Genomic DNA, 6,602 nt, shown 5'->3' on the forward strand with positions numbered 1-6,602 from the left:
ATGAAAACAACATAAAACAACTTTATTCAGTTACACATATCCTACCATTTAAATCATTCAAATTTAACCCGAGATCTGTTGTGTGAAACAGAATATAATTGTGGATGTGGATGATGATAACTTAAAATTGTAGACTGTTTTTTAATATAGTAACAAATATCAATCTTGCAAAATCCAATATAAAAACCAAAAGTTTTGAGAAGGAAATTAAAACGCTCATTTCATGGAAATTCCAAAGTCTGGGACGAAAGTTTCCGGTTCTCCCCTGCATCCCGTTGGTTCTCACGATGAAAGGTCAGTACCTGTACAATACTATCACAAAATATAGAAGCCTTAAATGATGAACAAAACGTTTCTTGAAATAACAAGGACTTATCTAAGTTAAGGAGTGAAAAATTATTTTAAAATCGTATTCATTGATAAAATATTCATAACGAGTTTTAATGAACGAAGTGCTATAAATATTTTTATTTATATTGTCGAACAGTCGCCAAAATTGTACCTTGGATGAATTATTTGTATATGTAGCAAGCTAAGAATTTTGCTTTTAAATTTAATGGTTTTATATTAGCCACTACTATTCACATAATTAATCCCTGTATTTAAATTACTTACCTAAGCACGCATAGAAGAAAAATATGAATGACATGATAAATATTCAGATCTCATGTCAGTCGTATCGGCGTCATGTGAGGTATCCATGCAATCATGCATGAGTAAAATTGTGTGCCTCGCATATAAATTTATTTCGCAAATTTGTGTTAATTGTACATCCAATAAATCCATAGTACTGTCTCAAACGTTATTATGATTATTCTACGAAGCAATTATTATGGTGTCGAAACTTTCAATGTTCTATAAAAGTCCTTTTGTTTAAATAATTCAGATTTCTAATAAAGCTATTTTCCTAGCATACATTTTCCCCAATAAATTCTAATGAGGAAATGTGGTCAAAACCTGCAGCGGGAAAAACATGAAATTATTAAACGCTTTGAACAGCATATTTATCTGGATTATTAATTATCGTAAAAGTGAATCGCGTTATTATTATTTTTGAGAGGAAATTATTGAAAATCTTTAGCGCAAGCATACGGGCTAAAATTGTAAAATTCGTGTGAATTCATGATGAATCTTGCAAGTAGAATAAAATGTCAGTATGCGAAAGCAAAAAATTATAGTTTTTCCTTTAATTAATAATGATTTCAGTAGGAATTTATCGCTCGTGAAAAGCGACTTTAAATTCTTTATTACAATTTCTGTCATGATAATCATCGAAAATGTGTCAAAATACTGTTATTTTCGTCTCAAACATCACATTCGGGCAAATGGTTGTTAAGAAATGCACATGTATCAAGTTCAAACATATACTATTGAATTAAATTGCATCAAATATTTTCTTCCATCGCTGTTCAACTTCAATTTTACAGACTCTAAACATCAAAGAAAGGATGAAAATTATTCAGAATGCTGGCTAAAATTCTTTGAGCGCACTGTGCGAGCTCGCTATTATTTGTGGCCTTCTTCGACTAACTGCACAATACGTCATCTGTAATCTTTTGATTATTAAACCCGAAAAGTATAACATTTCTTACAATATTATTACGTCGCAGCATCAGCCTCGAGCTATATATCATAATATACCTCATAAAGATGTGTGGCAGTGGAAGCACCTTTATTCAAACATTCAGTTACTAGCAAATAGAATCGCAGAGTCCCACTAGATTTCAGAAAAAAATACCTACCGGCACCGCAAATATCACCATAACTTAAAACCGTTTCACTGCAAAAAACTTGTATGTAACACTGAACAGATAAAAAATTAACACATTTCGCCCACGATAATTTATTGCTTACTCAAACTAAATAATTTATTGCTCACTTGAACTAAATAATTTATTGCTCACTTAAACTAAATAATTTATTGCTCACTCAAACTAAATAATTTATTGCTCACTTAAACTAAATAATTTATTGCTCACTTAAACTAAATAATAATTGACAAAGCCGAGTTTTTACGATCAAAGAGAAGTGGGCTGCGCGGAGTGCCACGCGGCCGTGGGCAGCATAGAGGAGCTGGTGAGCGTGGGCGCCAGCGAGCAGGAGCTCGAGAACGCAGCCATAGAAATCTGCCTCGACTTCCATCTTTTCGTAGAGGACGTCTGTATCGAGACGGTGCAGCTTGCTGCTGTGAGTAAATTTGTATTAATCATTTGTTTTGTTGGAAATTCATTTGATATTATGGTATTATTTTCCCACATGAAGTAAAAAACTAATATAAATTGTTGCCTGTGCTGCACATAAAAATGACATAACCTTTTGGTTTCACGTATCTATAAAAAAATCAAAGTAATAAGCATTGTATTTTTCAACGCCATGTTTGTTTCCGAGAATTTTGTTTTTTATGATCAGGTGTCGTGATATCGGCAGTCATTACTCGTCTACTAACGTCTCGATGCTGGTCATTTAATTTCCACCTCAGCCGCAGATCGTATACGTGTTGAACACGACGGAGCACGACGTGGACACGATTTGCCACGTGTTCTTCGGCACGTGCAAGTCTACGTGGAACGTGACAATACCTGGGGGAAAGCCAGACATCCTGCCGCCTGTCATGGGGGTTGAGTATTTGAAACAGTCTTATCGCATCTTCTGAATGAATGAGGCTGAAACATCCCTTTTATCAGGATATCATCGATTGCGGTGCTAATAAAGTTTGCTTCGAAAACGAGCGTGTATTGACCATTCTCTTCGTTGTAACGTATTTCAGATCGCACTAGTTGAACCTGCTGAACTCCAATAGCTTTCTCTAGTCAGTCCGAATAATTTTATTATTCATCCAAGCCTAAGATGTAAATAATCTCAAAACAATTCTGATTATTATATATTTTCCAGAATTTTGATGCTCGTCTCAAAAGATGTTAGAAACTAAGAAATTAGAAATTCCTTTACAAAAATTAAAAGGAGAAATTGGAGTTATTTTTCATGTTTAAATTTGTTTTTTAGAGGTTAAGACTTTAATGCATTTTTTTACGATGCGACATACAGCATTCTGCAATTTACAGACAGTTTAGACTACTTATGCATTTACCTATCCATGCAGGACTCAACATTCCGCATCCTGCACTTAGCATCTACTACCCGAATTTTACATTTCCCGACCCACGCAAGACTCGACATACTGCATCCTGCACTTAGCATCTACTACCCAAACTTTACATTTCCCGACCCACGCAAGACTCGGCCTACCGGATCCTGCACTTAGCATCTACTACCCGAACTTTACATTTCCCGACCCACGCAAGACTCGACATACCGCATCCTGCACTTAGTACCGACTTCCCGAGCTATACATTTCCCAACCCACGCAGGACTCGACGTACCGGATCCTGCACTTAGCATCTACTACCCGAACTTTACATTTCCCGACCCACGCAAGACTCGACATACCGCTTCCTGCACTTAGTACCGACTTCCCGAGCTATACATTTCCCAACCCAAGCAGGACTCGACGTACCATCCTGCACTTAGTACCGACTTCCCGAGCTATATATTTCCCAACCCACGCAGGACTCGACGTACCGGATCCTGCACTTAGTACCGACTTCCCGAGCTATACATTTCCCAACCCACGCAGGACTCGACGTACCGGACACTTAGCCGACACCCACTACGACTCTGAGTACACTGAAGGCGCCCCGGCGACCTGCGACCACCCCTACTGCTGCCGCTTCTGGAACGACAGCGTCGACGAGAGCACCGTGTACGCGGGACGCTGGGGAGCCGAGGATGGCAAATGTGATCCGCCGCTACTGATACTGGAGGCTGCTGCCCTCTGCAGCCTGACATCATGTGAGGGCAACACCTGAGGGCAACACGTGAGGGCAACACGTGAGGGCAACACGTGAGGGCAATACGTGAGGGCAATACGTGAGGGCAACACGTGAGGGCAACACGTGAGGGCAACACGTGAGGGCAACACGTGAGGGCAACACGTGAGGGCAATACGCGAGGGCAGATGCTTACATGAGGGTAACTTGGAGCGCCTAGGTGAAAAAGTCCATCATTAAGCTATTTTGCACTTAGGAATTTTCTAATGTATATTAAAAAATGAATATTTCGCGTAGCATTATCTTTGAGTTTTCTAATAAAGCATTAGTATAATTTTTTAAAGTTCTTCGATAAGATTTGTCTTAAAAGTTTTCAATGAATAATTAATTACCTTTGGAGCTTTTAATCCATACATATATTATTCATTTACGAGTGACTTTTTCCCAATGTTCTGCGGACGATCGACAATTACAGGTTAATAGCTTGACCTATCAATCCTTGACTCTCGTTAATGGTGGCAATCCACTTTAGCGCCCCTCCGCTTTGTTCAATTGATAATTTATTTATCATTGTCGAATCATACAGCGTTGCAGCGACGTTAAGTGAGTGACAAGCCTATGCTCTACCACCCTGCAATTCCTGTACAATTAACGCGGTCAACACAGCGGCCATCTCATTTCTGCTGATTTTTTGATGCGGATTTATTACTTGCATTCGAAAATTGGGATCCGTCTAATTTAGCGGTCGAGATTCCAATACTAAGCCCATCAAACATACTTATGGCAAGAGGTGGGCAGTAGCACGCTACATGTAGCGGTAGCGGTGCTGCATTTAAGCAATTGTAGCGGTAGCGGTAGCGCCCGCTACATTTAGAGCATGTAGCGGTAGCGGTAGCAGCCGCTACATTTCAAACATTTCAAAGTAGCGCTGCCCAGCTCTGCTTACGGCTCTCTGTGCGACTCACTTACTCAAATAAATTATTTTTTCGACTCGAGTTTAGTTACGTGACGGGTGACCTGAGTCCACACGTAGTGTGGATGCTGACGGAGGAAGACATCCGCGCCTCCGTGGTTGACGCGGCGGCCGTCATCCGCCGCTACGTACTTCTCCGACACACCTGTCGCCTACACGCTGGGCAACCACGAGTCCAGTCCAGTTGACAGGTGATCGTGGCATACTTATTTTTTGCTTGGTTCTGTCAATTTTCATCGTCTAAAATCATAATTTCAAGTGGGCCATTTGATTTGAGTTGATTCGCATCCGCTGTCTTCACATGAGTTTCCGCTTTTTTAAGTTTTCTTTCGACTTGAATAGAAGAAAACATAACTATAGGGCTAACTGATTATGCATAACTAAATGAACTGATTCATAAATAAACTGATGCTGATCCAGGTTATGCTTTTTGATTTAAAGCATATAAATGATATAATGCAGTTCATTCGAACACACAATGAGCACTAACTATGCAGGATGTCGAGGTATAACGCAGATATTTCACCTGAATGAGTACAATTTATTCAATGTATTCGTCTGTTCCTCCTTGCATTGCAGTTTTGTAGTGCCCGAGTCGTACACTGCTGGGCCTATACTTTCAAAAAAAGTTAAGAGATCGTAAGTTCATCAGCCAATCATTGAAGGCCTTTCATAAAAATCCACCAATCATAAACAAGAAAATAGAGCGTAAGTACTTATAACGTATACGTTCACTTAGTGTGAACGTGAACGTATACGTTCACAGTGAACAGTGAACGTATACGTTCACTTAGCCAGTTTTGAAAGTATGGCGCCTGGCTACTCCATGGACTGGCTGTACACGTTGCTGGAGACCGTGTGGGGGGACGGGGGGTCCCTGACACTGCCATGGACACGGTGCTCAGTGGGGGATACTACCACTGGTCCCCCGTGCCGGGGCTGCGGATCGTCTCACTCAACCCTAATTATGGTCAAGGCAACAACTGGTAAATTGTGTCACTTTGTGATTGGAACATTATCTCTAATTAACATCTCAATTCTCATTAAAAGCCAGGTAACACTGACTATGTTTGAACTTTTTTATTGAATAATAATAATTGCTAATTTACATTTACATCTTCTTTATAAAACTGGAGGCCTTGAAATTTTTAAAATATTGATTTAAAAATTAATACTGATTTGCATTTCTGTCCTTGCAATAACACACGTAAGCCAATTATGATAACATATTTTGTTTTGTCTACAACTATTATATCTTTATTGTTTCTCTTATTTCTTATTTGCATCGCTATCCCTTTCATAGCCGGAAGAAGCATGAAATTTAAACCCATTTAACTAGATTTCGCATCTAGTTGCAGGTTATGGTAATACTTGTGCCAGAAGCAACAGTTATATTAAGCCACCGCCAGCCTGTACAACGCAACTGATTAAATAATAAAATTTATGATTTATAAGTAACAAAGTAAAAAGTATGACAACAAAGTAAAAGTTAAAGTAAGTATGTGCGCATCACACGGTGTTCGGCACCTGCCTGTTTTCTCATTGTCTCAATTTATGAATAAACAAACTATATTTTTATTTCAATATTTGTAACTGAGAGGATGATAATAAGATCATCTGATTAAATAATCATTAACAATAAACTTTCATTTAGATAATTGCCGGAAAACATTGTTTCAATCATGAACGTTTTCAAATCTTAGCAATTCTGTAATCCTATCGTCGTTATTAGTTGTAACTGATCGCCGTTATTATAATAACGACGATCAGTTACAACTAATAACGACGATCAGTTACAACTA

The 6,602-nt window shown here is 38.8% G+C and overlaps 1 pseudogene; it reads left to right on the plus strand.

Annotated features, from left to right (window-relative positions):
* Nucleotides 1-223: 223 nt before the first annotated feature.
* LOC125178476 lies at nt 224-5,786 on the plus strand (annotated as a pseudogene).
* Nucleotides 5,787-6,602: the final 816 nt, after the last annotated feature.

The sequence above is a fragment of the Hyalella azteca genome, unplaced genomic scaffold, assembly GCF_000764305.2.
Source record: "Hyalella azteca isolate HAZT.00-mixed unplaced genomic scaffold, Hazt_2.0.2 contig10031, whole genome shotgun sequence".
Classification (NCBI taxonomy): Eukaryota; Metazoa; Arthropoda; class Malacostraca; order Amphipoda; family Hyalellidae; genus Hyalella; species Hyalella azteca.